Source organism: Amblyomma maculatum, chromosome 1 (genome assembly GCF_055883805.1).
Source record: "Amblyomma maculatum isolate TAMU_Amacu chromosome 1, ASM5588380v1, whole genome shotgun sequence".
NCBI lineage: Eukaryota > Metazoa > Arthropoda > Arachnida > Ixodida > Ixodidae > Amblyomma > Amblyomma maculatum.
The window spans coordinates 45932627-45947076 of NC_139344.1; positions in this window are offsets into that span (position 1 = coordinate 45932627).

Genomic DNA, 14450 nt, shown 5'->3' on the forward strand with positions numbered 1-14450 from the left:
CATCTGGCGCAGTGACGAGGAGGGTGACTGGTCATCCTTCGACAAACTGAGCGACGACTGGGCCGGTCGCGTGGTAAATGACGAGGGGAGCCTTGACATCGACGGCCGGCTTCTTATGTAAGCTTTGCGTATGGTTTGTAAATCCCTCCTTTGTGAATTTCACGCGAAAACACAGAGCGTCACACGGATTACTTGACGCGTGGATGCGGCGAGTTGATTGATACCTTTGTCGTTAGAAGCCCACAAAATAACGCGAGTGTCTTTTTAGTTGTCGCGGATGGCCGATATGTGGAATCAAACACCTGTATTCAAATTATGTATGTCGATTAACGCTGCGTTCCTCGCAAATGCACTCAAGGCATTCGGATCTCGGTGTTAGGAAAAATGAGTAATAGTAGATGAAACACCATATCCCAGATAATGATGCGGGTGTTTAAATCGATCAAACGTTTCTGCTGCTCACTAATCACTTTGTGAAGCGGCCATTTGGCTAACACTTGACACCATTAATAAAGTGGAGAAAAATCCCGGTATACCAATAGTGAAAATTTTCCCCCCAAAAAAATTGCGAGACTACCCCTCACGTTTCGAACAAGAGCGAGATACATTTCGGCCTTATTTGTTTACAGTTATGCTGCACTTTCTGATACCATCCCCTCAACAGTGGTTCAGTGTTCAGGGCGCTCCATTGCTTAGTATAGCGACCCTGGTTGTCACCCCTTGGTCATAGCAAGGCCACCGCAACCCAGAAGCTTACGTCACTACTGTGAATGGGCCTATTCGTAACGACTGCGACGGCAGTTGAATCGAGCCACATTGTGTGCTCTCACAACTTTGCACTAGACCGTGCGCGCAGATTCATTTTCTGACCGCGTATCGCCCATCCGCTGTCTTGATGTTCGCTGCTGGGAGAGAAGGTCATGCCCCGTCCTTGTTCATTATCTGTAGTGGCGTCCTGGTTCAATTCCTGCAGCGGCGGCCTCATTTCGATGGAGGCGAAATGCATGGCGCCTGTATACTCGGCGATGTTAGTGCGCTTTAAACACACGTAGTCCTCGAAATCATCGGCCGTCATAGCCTTAGTTCCTCTGGGACAACAAACCTCATAAGCTAGGAAACCAAACAACCTTCCTTGCACACACAAAAAAAGGACATTGCGTTGGTCGCCTACAGTCGCCTACAGTCGCCTTAACAAGAAAACTAAGAGAAGAAAAATAAAAAGCGGATAATTCTATAATGGGCGCTAAGTTTTATTACTAGAAAAAAAAAAAAGAATGATGCCGTCTTTCTGGCAATTCCGTGCACACGCGGGATACATGTTCTGACTATAGCTTGCCACTTTCTCTTCCGGCTGCTGTCCCTCAGAAAGCAATTAGCCCCGAGAGCGAACACTGGCGCCGCTGCGATCGCCGCAGTCTGACGTCACGGCAAGGACTCCGCCAGCCGGGCTGCTGCTCCTCCCGGCCGATGCCGGCTCCTTTCGTTCGTTTTCGCTCACGAATAATCATGATGGTAACTTATTGCTCAGTGCGCAGTGAAAATCACTGAAGAAAGCCGGTGTAAGCTTCCACTTTACCCAAAGTTGTTCAAAATGAAGGAGATTAGATTGATAAAGTTAAGAATGGGTAAGCAACCGTCGGCATTGCCACTAGTATAGTGCCTTATACCACTAGTGTGCAGTAAGCACTTCAAAAAGGAAGACTGTGTAGCCGGTGTACAAGATACTAGGTGAGCCGCACGTGTAGCGACGCTTTTACAGGCTGTTTGTCAACTAGTCTTTTTTTTTTTAATTATTAGTGTACAAGAACAAAACTATTGCCAGACGCTGTTCCATCCGTCAACCTTCCCGTGCGTCCTAGCGATGCAAGGCGATCGCTCCCGGGATCGACGAAGCGGCGGCGTAAGTAAATCAGCCATTGCTCAAACTTTCGTTTCCTCGATCTTTGTGTCAGTGAGTGCTCAGACATTTTGCTCAGTAGCGGAATGTCCAAGCTGAATCAACTGTGACCCTGCTTAAGTTTTTGTTTAAAATGTGTCTCACGGCAGTGGTATTCTCGTGTTCATTCATGCCGCGAAATTTGACACAGTCCGCACAGCTGTGCTGGTCTTTTTGTTTGAATGCTGATATGTTCCAAATTTTCCAAGACATGGGGCGCAGATTCAATGCAACGCGTCCCTAAAAACAGCACTTCAGTAACGGTTGTGATAGGAATTTTTTTTTTTTCCCGGGCTCCGTGAAGCCCTGCCTTAGCTACGTCTCAGACTTGTGTGCTATGCAACAAGCGTGGCTTTAAAGTGCACGTGATGTGCAGCTGCTCTGCGCTTTTCTGAGGTAATGCCCAAACTTCGTTAAGGCCTTGTTTCAGTGTTTTTTGAGGTTGTAGCCTGAATCACTCTGTCCGATTCCAGGTGAAAGAGGCGTTCCCGCAAAGTCGTACCAGTTCTGCGCACACGCAGAGGCTTTGACAACACACAAGAATGGGGACAGTAGTGAAAATTCGAGCGCCGTTCCAATGGACGATGTTGCACAATGTCGTGACGCTGGGGCTACGTCGACCCGGCCTTCACTTGGTAGCGTGCAGAGACTCGGGGTTGAAGAAGGACTGAATCTTCGAAGTTGGTAAAATATATACAAGCAGGTTTAATGGCACTTTGAGAAAACTTATTTACATGATTATTTACACGAAAAAGAAGGGTACATCAGCAAAATGGCAAGCGTTAAGAGTTCATAGCGAGAAGCGACTGGATGAGCCGTTTACCCAGGGCCCAGAGCGACATTTCGTGCTCTGCAGCGTCCTTAAAACCCCCTATGTCCAGCCCCTCTCTGAAGATGCTGACCAACCAAATCCAGGGCACGCCCCTCAGATATCGGCATCCAATCGAACACATCACTGCACTGATGGTCTGAAGCACTGACTGGCCCGGCATTGTTTCGTTGAGCCTGGTCACTTGTTGGCGGGAAAAGCTTGGGAACGGCGAGGAGGTACATTTCTATTCTTCAGCCAAGAATCGATAGGCTGGTTCCGGCAAGTGGATTTACTTCTCAGAAACCCAAGTGCACGTGGGCGCCGCATACGCTCCCAGCATTGTCCGTTTTCGACAATTGCAAATCTTTCCTGCATTCCCGGGAAATCATTTAATGGCCGTATGCGTCATGCTCCTTTCTTGTCCTGCACGTCAGCGGACTTGTCACTCTGTCGTCTCCTTTTGTACAGTAGGCATTCCTTACTTGACCATAGCGCTTCTCGACGGAAAGGGTGAACAATTGAACGAAAGCACTTCCGGCTATTTCCCGCAGGACGACATTCCTTTGTATTTTTCTAGACGTTCTCTTGACAGGGTCAATTTGGCATTTGCAGGGTTTTCACAAGGCCAAACAGGCTTACACAAAGGATTTATGGAAACAGGCTCACTTAGAGCCTTTGTACCAACAGCACATATCCACAGCACTTATCCATGCCCACAGGCGAACAATAGAGCGCGCAAATGCGGATGCACGGTCGTAACGACAACTAGAAGAGGAGGTGGAAGTTATAGATTGAGACGGTATGTCTACCTATGGATACGCTATGCGGCCACTATTCCTTTATGATGATTCACATTGACGTGAATGATTTTTATCAAGCATTCAGGAAAACGAAAAACGTTTATATATCCCGCATTGTCTTTACTTCTGACCATGAAACTGAAATACATGAGTGAGCTAGAATCGTGATAAATTCTCGGCTTTTGCTTCCTCAGCACTACTGTTGATCAAAACAAACAATTAATACCTTAAACAATCTCTATATTACTGCTGTAAATTCGAATGGAGAGCTTGTTACAACATAAAAATGAAGTAATAAAACCACAAGTCATCCGTAGATACACCAGGAATTTTCTTTTATCTAGCCACGTCACCAAATGTACAGGAAAATACTGCATTTCAACCTTATCACTCTAAGCATAATGTTACCCTAAGAACAGAGAAGGACTGGCCTGTTTAACAGCTTTTTGCTTGTCTTGAGCGTAGCCCACCAACTACATTTACCTCATTTTTAACAGAGGCGGTCATCATGGAAAGATTGAATGAATTGTGGGTGAGGTTAAGGCAGAATGTACAACTGCCGCTCCGACACCGGCTGCAACGGCATTCTTTTTAAACAAGACCCATTTTTCATCCTCTTCACATATGGATTCAATGAGCTGTTTGTAGTATTTAACAAAACGAAAAGTTTTCAATGCGTGACGGAAATTTAGTGATATCTCTGTATCTGTAAAGAGTGGTTTAGATGGCATAATAATTCTGTCGTTTTTTTTTTCTCAAGGACCAACACACAGCGCTAACCAAAGCACAGGAAGTTCTGAAGGTATGTAATACAGTTTTGTACACTGTTTGCCTGTTTCACCTGCAGCTGTTTTTTTTTTTGACAGAGTTTGCGCTTTTCTCTTTTCAGGAGTTACCGTGAAGGTTCAGAAGCTTTTCAAGGACGCTGGGATTCAGCTTAGCGCGAATGACATCTTCAAGCAAAAACAGCTAATAACGGTTGCAAAAATCATCGATGAAAGTATTTTTCTGCTTCACTAAGGCAGCGACTTGTTTCGCACGCTTTGTCCACATGGGAATTTATGCTCCTCAGTGAAAGGGAGACTGGAAAGAAATTTGCAAATTAGCAGTGCCCCCAAGACATCCCATGCGCGCACGGCTGCGGCGCAATAGGCAGAGGTGAACGGAATGACGGAAATGTTATCAAAATGCACGTTGCTCTTGGCAAATCATGCGTAGTTGCTTCTCAAAAATGCTCGACAAGTAAGATGATTCTAATAAAGTTTTAATCAGCAGCCTCTTTTAAATAAATATCCGTGCACAAATTTCACAGCGCGCAGTCCATAATGCGTGCTCTAAGCAACGCCCACAGCAAAACGGTACAAATTTATCGCGTCGCAGACATATAGACCTATCTTCATGGTCGTATTACATTCGTAATACAATCATGAAGATAGTGACTCCACGCACATCATCAGTTTCAAGGGACGACGCACGAAAGGCTTCTGCCGCGGCAATGGCACCAGCTGCGCCCGTCGCGGCGAGCGCTCGGGCAGTCGCGAGACTTGCGCTCACCGCGACGAGCCCATGTTTCGTGTTTTGAAAGCAAGAGGAATCATTATTACATACTTTTTTTTCCTGACACTCGATCGGTGCTGTCTGCGTTGTTCATAACGCTTTGTTATGAGAACAACTGAGGCCGCAGACTCGAAGCTACGCGGCAACCCGGAGAAGCCAGAGCGATCGGCGCAGGCAGTCCTTGCCGTGACGTCACGTCGGGCTGACCGCCAGAGGGCGCCACTCAAACTTCTCGGGGCTAATAGAGTGATACCTCTCGACGTTCTCTCCTCTTTGGAATAAAAAAGGCCACACAGCAGTTCTTCCCAGCTTTCTTTTTTTCCAACGCTGCGGATACGACATCCGAAAGCACTTACAGCACGAATCTGCCGAGCGAGTTCTCCGTCATCCGTCAGAGAGATACCTGCGCAACCGGAGTATGGCATAGGTGTCATCAAAATTGTCAATAGTTTCATAAATTGTTCTTTTTTCTTTTTTTTTTTTGCAACAACATCTAATCACAGCTACGAAGCACGTGCAAAGAAGCAAAGGAAAAAAATGGCTTTAGGAACTGTCTATCCCACTTAACTTTGCTCGGGGCTACGCCACTTGGTGTACTCAAGAATGGCAGATAAACTGCGAAAAGGCTGCAAACTTGCAGCCTTAAAATAAATATATATGCAGCAAGTGAAGTCATATCTTTGGATTTCGTTTTTATTGCCCCAAGGGTGAGAATCGTCCGTAAACTGCCAAAACCTCTGGCAGAACTGGCAGTGAGCTGCATACTAAAATGAGAAAAAAAGAATCCCACCAGAAAACTACGCGCACAAAAATATCTTACTATTGTGTTCTATACCGTTTGTAAGTCTTATTATATATATCTGAATAACTTCGAAGCTTCATCTGTTATATTGGTGAGCAGCGCCCCGTAAGCACTCCCGCAGAAATGATAAACATGTGAGGAGCATTGAGCGCATTTGGTTGCGCACAAGATTACTCGACGGAGCCTGAACAATGATACACAATTCTCAGGAGCACCTGGGAGGAGCTCTTGAGCACGTGTCCTGACGGCGTTGCTGATGTGGACTCGGAGCTGCTCCCAGAGATGTTTGACATCGGCCTCTCCACCGCCTCTGCGCCTCTTGAGCGCTCGTGCAGTGCACCGGAAATGTACCCCTTCGTTCGTACAGGATCTGAACGAGTGCCAACACCCCCGACGCGGCGCTTCCACGTGAAGCGGCTGGAGTGCAGCCCTCACGAGTAAGGCTTAGGGTACAACGTTTCCGTTTACTGTACTTATCGTGTTTGTAGTTTTCTGGTCCTTCCTTACTTCGTAAGAGGCAATCATACTTAGGTCTTACATGTCGAGGTGTGTTAGTAAGAGGAGTGGTTTCGCTGAGGGTCGCCTGGCGCACCTTTTGTGCCAGCACTGAATCAGGAACGCTTCAAACTGCATGGAGAACAATACGGTAAAGCATCTTCGGTAGCCGTGTAAACATTCGTCCTTGGGAAATTTGGTATGCGTTATTTTAATTTCGTCTGTATCTTGATAACTGGTAAGAATTAACCGTTGTTAAATGCTAAGGGTAGCAGAAGAGCACATAGAACATTCCTGATGTGTGCAACCACCAGTGATCGAAGCAAGGCGTAGAACAAGCGAACTTGCGGCTAACAGCAAGAAAAACCGAACACGCTTTGTTTGCTTCACATCGAAAATGAACAGTTTGATTTAGTTGCTTTAAGGCAACGTAAAAGTCATAAAGCGCTGAAGAAAGATTTTCCGGGCCACCATGCGAGATTTTCTTCAAAGTAGAACCATAATGTACAGACAGCCTTGGCCGATCAGAAGCGTTTTGCACATATACATTAGGTTATTTTACCCAAGTAGAAGCCCTGTAAATGAAATCTGTACATAAATTTCCGCCTCTCGCCCCGTCACTCTGCATTACAGCGGTAAACGCGTTCTGTCGTGGCGACGAGTATGTCGATATGGAAAGCCGCTGTTCACATTTTAATTCCGAACGTATGTCGTTTCCGCACCGATGACAAGCATTGGGGCTCGAAAGTATTTCAAGTATTGTGCGCAAGAACAGGAAGATAATTGTAAGAATTAAATTATGCATTAGCAATAGTGAGTGCCGTGAATGTACGAAAAAGTACATTACAATAATTATTATTACTGTTATTTTTAGCATTGTTATTTATTATTATTATTATTATATATTTTTATCTACCGTTTTTCTGTTTTTTCGTAATGTGGTCTACAATTCTCACATCGTGTATACAAGACATACTACACACTGATTTCTTTCTCTCCGCAACTCTCTTCGTCTGAATTCAATTTCACGTGTTATTTGTTTCTTCTTTTGTGTTCTATATGTGTGTGTAAAACTTGTGTTGTACATTTTTTTTATTTGTGCTGCAGCACGAAGACCATATGGTTGTTCCTGCGCACATCAAATAAAAATTTCTTATTATTATTATTACTATTACCGATGTTATAATATCGCATTATATTGTCACGCTAATGACGACGATGAGGGATTGTGATGGTGAGGCAGAAGAAGAAGACGAAGCGTTGGTGCCTGGGGCTAGTAGGCTTCACCTTATCCCACTGCCATATCACTGTAAATAAACACCCCTTTGCTATTTCATCGTAACAACTTGGTGGAAGGTGCTCCGTTCGATCCCCAAGTACGGCGCAGCAAGAACCACTGGAGTTTCGACGTAGTCGCCGCCTTGCTGGACTGCCACCGCTTCCAAGCATCATGGACCACAGCGATTCTAACCGCGCCGGCCGCGACGCTGCAAGCCAGGCTGGTGACAGGCCTGCCCCCTCCAGCTCTATTCCCTGCCAGCCTTACCGGGAACCACGACCTTTTGCAGGAGAGGAAGGTGAGGACGTTGAGAAGTGGCTACTTCATTATGAACGAGTTAGTCGGTACAACCGGTGGGACCCTATCACCATGCTCACAAATGTCGTCTTCTTTCTAACTCACACGGCGATGACATGGTTCGAGAATAACGAGGACAATTTGACAACTTGGGAACGGTTTGCCACCGAGATCAAACAGCGTTTTGGTGACTCTGTACCGAGCAAAAAACGGGCTGAGCAGACCCTTGCCCAAAGAGCTCAGTTGCCGGATGAAACTTGTACCACTTATACAGAAGAGATCCTCCGATTGTGCAGATGTGTCAATTCCAACATGCCCGAAGAAGATAGAGTCGGCCACATTTTGAAGGGTATCGCGGCTGACGTATACAACTTTTTAATCGCCAAAGACAGCCTTGAAACCGTCTCCGATGTCATTAAACACATCCGCGCTTTTCAAGCTCTGAGAACGCGTCGTATTGTGCCAAAATTTGGGCGGCTGGCCAACGTGCCTACCGTGGCCAGCCTTGATGACCACGCCCAACTAGATCTTCCGTCGACGATCCGGCAAATCGTGCGGGAAGAACTCCTGCGGCTCAACCCACTTCCCCTGCACGAATCTGCTGAGGTCTCTGTCCAGAGGGTATCTAGACGGCCGGCTTCACCACCACAAGCGATTACCGTTCAGCCTTTCCCACAAGCTCCTGAAGTTGCAGCTTCCATTGACTATCCTCCTATGCATTTCGCCAACCGGAATGCGTCGGTGCCTGACGCCCCAAGGTATGACGTCGCCTCAAGTGCCCATAGATCTTCCATTCGATCTACCAGGATTCCTGAGCAGTATGAGCATTCAGACAGACCTACGACGCACCCAGCTGTTCCCTGCTCTTATTCGCAACAGCATTTTCTACCTTCTCCGCCGATATGCTACCGCTGCGGCGTCGAAGGTCACATCGCCAGATACTGCCGCAGTAGGTTCCCACCTCGCTATAACCGTCCGGCGCTTCCAACAGTACCCAACAATCGGCAATACAATCCCGTTTTTCAACAATCAAATACTCAGCGTGGGTATTACCGCAACATCCATAACCAGAATATCCGCGACCACTCCCCTGCATCTGATAGAAGTGTTACTCCACCACCCGCCTTCCGTGCGCGTCGTTCTCCATCACCACGACGGCGCCCCATGTCGCCTCAGCATCATCAGCAGGAAAACTAACCAGCGCGACCAATGGGGGTGAGGCCGCTGGAAATGTGCTGTGTGCCAACATCCCTCCAACTATAATGCTCAAAAACAAAATTCGTGTGTTTATTGATGGTGTGTATACATTAGCTTTGGTGGATACGGGTGCGACTGTGTCTGTGATGAGTAATCAGTTTAGGCGCTTGTTGGGACGCAAAGTGATGTTTGAATATGACCGTGCTTCAACGTTTTGTGGTGTGAGTGGAGAGGCGTTGCGGCCACTGGGTGTGTGTAGTGCGCAAGTGTCTGTGGGTGGTGCAATTTTTCAAGCCGAATTCGTAGTCTTACCCCACTCTACGCATGACATCATTTTAGGAATGGACTTCTTGAAGTTTTGTGGCGCTACCGTGGACTGCCGAAGTCAAGAGGTTCATTTTGATGGCTCGCATCTGCCGACACTTTTTGAAAGTGGCCGTGATGAAGAAACAGTTTTTAGTATTACCGAAGACACAGTAGTTCCACCCTTGTCTGCCATGTTCGTCCCCGTGTCCGTTCCACTTCTTGAGAAGGTTTCATTCCAGGCCATGGTGCACCCAGTTCACTCAGCATGCCTGAAGAAAAATGTAATTATCCCTCACTGTATGATATCCGTGCATCATGGTAGTGCCTCGTTATGGACCATCAACCCATCGTCCGAGCCCGCAGTTTTACCAACGGGATTGAAGCTTGCCTCTTGTGGACCCGATGCGCCCCACGTCGTTGCTTTGGTCACAGATGCTACGAGTGCCATCGTACCTTTGCCTGCTGATGAAACTTCAATCTCCCGCATGATCAGCGCCGATCTCAGCTCACCTCAACGCCGAACTCTTGTGGATATTCTTCTACCTTTTTCGCCTATGTTTGACTTTTCTGAAACAGATGGACCAACCTCTCGCCCTGCACATCGGACCCATCATAGCATCGACACTGGTTCGGCTCGTCCCATTCGTCAAAAGCCATATCGCGTGTCCCCATCTGAGCGCAAAGTCATTCATGAGCAAGTGGAGGACATGCTACAGAAAAAGGTGATACAGGAGTCATCTAGCCCCTGGGCTGCCCCTGTTATTCTTGTACGCAAGAAAGACGGTTCGTGGCGATTCTGCGTCGATTATCGGCGTTTAAATTCTGTTACGAAAAAGGACGTCTATCCTCTTCCTCGCATAGACGATGCCCTCGACTGCCTCTCTGGTGCGTCCTATTTTTCTTGTCTTGATCTCAGATCTGGCTACTGGCAAATTCCAATGGACCCTGCAGATAAGAAAAAAACAACCTTCGTAACGCCAGATGGCCTTTATGAGTTTAATGTTATGCCATTCGGGCTGTGTAATGCGCCAGCTACATTCGAACGCTTTATGGACACAGTTTTGCGCGGCTTAAAATGGGACATTTGTCTTTGCTATCTGGACGATGTCGTGATATTTGGGAAATCCTTCCAAGAACACAATGACCGTCTAGTACGTGTCTTGAATTGCCTGCACAACGCCGCCCTAATTCTGAACTCCAAAAAGTGCCGCTTTGGAGAGCGCCAAGCGCTGGTGCTAGGACACCTTGTCAATGGTGATGGTGTAATGCCGGATCCCCAGAAAACTGCCGCTGTTGAGTCTTTTAAACCCCCGCAGACAGTGAAGGAGTTGCGCAGTTTTCTAGGGTTGTGCTCGTATTTTAGACGCTTTATACATCGCTTTGCTGACGTTGCTTACCCATTGACGTGCCTTCTCCACAAAAACTCTACTTTTAACTGGACACCAGACTGCGACGCGTCATTCCGTCAACTGAAGTTTCTTTTAATATCGAAACCCATCTTACGTCACTTCGATCCTACTGCAATGACAGAAGTACACACGGACGCTAGTGGAATCGGTCTTGGTGCAGTCCTTGTCCAACGGCACAATGAACGAGAGCATGTTATCGCGTACGCAAGTCGTACCCTGAGCAAGCCGGAGCGAAACTACACAGTCACCGAACAGGAATGCCTAGCTGTAGTTTTCGCTGTGCAGCGTTTCCGTTCATATTTGTACGGACGTTCGTTTACTATCGTAACTGACCATCATTCACTCTGTTGGTTGCGGAACCTTCGAGACCCATGTGGTCGCCTCGCACGCTGGGCCCTCCGGTTACAGGAATATGACTTTGCCGTGGTTTACAAAAGCGGGAGGCGTCATGCAGACGCAGATTGTCTTTCTAGGATGCCAATGGCCACGACTGGACCTGAAAGCGACGATTTCGACAATTATATATCGACCCTCGAGCCAGCGTTCCCCGACACGAATGTTTTCAAAACGGAACAGCAACATGATACCAGTCTGCAGCCTCTCTTTGCCCAAGCCAACGTACCTACAAGCCGTTTTTGTGTGCATGATGGCCTCCTATGGAAAAAGAGTTATTCGCCTGTCGGCCAGCGATACCTACTCGTAGTTCCCAAGACGTTGTGCACGGACGTATTGCGTGTTATGCATGATAATCCAACTTCTGGGCATTTGGGATCGGTTAGAACACTCCACCGTGCTCAAGAAAGATTTTACTGGCCCAGAATGCGCTCGACGGTTGAACAATACGTTGCCAGTTGCAAGCAATGTCAACGCCACAAACGTCCAACTGCAACTCCGTCTGGCTTGCTGCACCCTGTGAAGACCCCGACAGCACCGTTTGATCAAGTAGGCATTGACCTCGTAGGTCCGTTTCCGAAGTCCGTGGATGGAAATCGCTGGATTGTAATCTGCGTGGACTATCTCACACGTTACTGTGAAACCGCCGCTCTTCCATCTGCTACGGCGCATCAGGTGTCGCTTTTCTTGCTGCACTCAGTCATCTTACGACACGGGCCGCCACGAATTGTCATCACTGACCGGGGCCGACAATTCACTGCTGATGTTGTTGAAGAGCTCATGCGTTTATGCGCCGTAACTTTCCGACACTCGACGCCATACCATCCCCAGACAAATGGCTTGACTGAGCGCGTCAACAGAACGCTTATCAACATGCTAGCCATGTATGTGGACGCAGGGCATAAGAACTGGGACACCATACTGCCCTTCATCACGTATGCGTTTAATACCGCCACGCATGAGACGACTGGATACAGTCCATTTTTTCTGCTTTACGCCAGACCGCCACGCTACTCTCTGGATACTATCCTGCCCTTCACAAGCCGTGAAGACCCCTGCCTGGCTGAGACCCTCTGTCTCGCCGAAGAAGCTCGGAGAATCGCCCGATTACGGTCTGGTGCTTCACAAGAACGTTCCAAAGTGCGATACGATTCCAGTCACCGGCGGGTCACGTACTCTGTAGGTGATTTAGTCTGGCTATGGCGTCCAATTCGGCGCCGTGGCCTACATCAAAAACTCTTGGCCCATTATGACGGCCCATATGTGGTTATCAAACGCCTTAGTGATTTAACTTATGGGATAGCCCGCCTGACAGCATCGGGTCGCCGGTCTGCCAAAACCGAACTGTGTCATGTTGCCCGCTTGAAGCCGTGTCAGCCTCGCACGACTCACGAACACGCCCAGAGGGCTTCGTCTGAGTAGGGGGGAAATGTCACGCTAATGACGACGATGAGGGATTGTGATGGTGAGGCAGAAGAAGAAGACGAAGCGTTGGTGCCTGGGGCTAGTAGGCTTCACCTTATCCCACTGCCATATCACTGTAAATAAACACCCCTTTGCTATTTCATCGTAACAATATTGCGCAAATTCCCGCGCTTACTCCACACAGAGTACCTCACTGCATCTTTGGCTGCCGCCTTGTCAAAGCAGACATACTTTTCCTGTAGAAACTACTTCACGGCCACATTCTGTGCCTCCAGCTCATAGAGTACATATCACTGCGCGTTCAGCCAAAGAAAATGAAGGAATTCACATCATTTCAAGTTGTTCCGCATCTGCATTCCTACTCCCCTCTGGACGGAATGCAAATATTAAAATTTTTGTCCTTTTCTTCACATCTACCGACACTCGCTCATTCGTTTACATTCAGTGTTCGTAGCATTTTATTCGAAACAGTATTTTATCATATATTACTTAAACATTCTAGCTTATATATTGTATTTACTTGCTTTTGCTTTTCTCCTGTTGATTTTTATTTGTATCCTTAACTGTTTTTTATCCGTTTCTTATATAAACATAATTTGAAAACGTTATATTTCAGTTTGACTGACCCGCGTTCAATTGTATTTTTTGTTGTATTTCTGTGTATTTCAAGTTTGTGTTTGATATGCGCTACATAATGTTACAACTTGAATGGTTGTTTATTTTCTGTATACTTCAGTATTACTATGGTCAGCGACTATATTCTTTGTTCTTATCTCGGTTTATCGCTTTTTTTGTGTGATGTGCTCTGCAAGGCATGTTACTCATTGATTTTATTTTCTCCGTGACTCATTTTATCTAAATTCCAATTCATTCGTTATTTGTTTCTTCTGTTTTCTATCTATCTGTGTGCGTGCGTGTGTTGCGCGCGCGCGCCTGTTTGTGTGTGTGTGTGCGTGCGTGCGTGCATGTTGTATACTCAATCGGGCTGCAGCACAAAAACTTATCCTTCTCTCATTAATTTAACGATAGAATAATAATAATAACAATACTATTATTTTTTATTGTTGCTATAAGCAAATAACCTGCACTCTCCACCAAAATGCATGGTGCTTCAGCTCCTGAGCACCTACACTATTGCCTTAAATGAGGGGTCATGCAGTAGTCTGAATTCCATTAATTACTGCTCTTGCAGCAGGAAGCTGGCCGACAGCTCCTGGCCACTGTTAAAGTACAAGTGCACGTCGGCTGTGAAGAGGACTGTCTCAGCTCCAGCGTTCCATTTTTTAAGGCGAGCGGAGCGTTTATTGGAGGCAGAGCAAGTCTGTCATGGATGCTCGGCAGCTGAGCTCTGAAGAGGAACTCTCTCCGGGTTTCATCCTGATCGAGCTAACGGCTCTTTATCTTCTTGAGAAGTTTGTTTTTTTTTGTGTGTGTTCAGTGTAGTGCAGGGCTTGGTCACCATGGTAATTACGCCTGCAATCGGTAAGCTTTTAAAGAAAATAGAAAATCACAGAGCAATGACAGTTACATTTCAAGATGGAGCAAGGGGTGCTTTTGCACGACTGCGAAAAGGGAAAATGTCGTGGACAAGGACAACACGTATTGTCTGGCTTATCGTGCCGGGTCTCAAACTGCTCTTGCTTCTTTCAACGCCAAGGCAGACCCACGCCCTTCTGCTACGATTCCTTTCGTGCCTCTGCGTTTCCACCGTAAAGAAAAGCCAGTTCGACTGGTCTTTGTGTC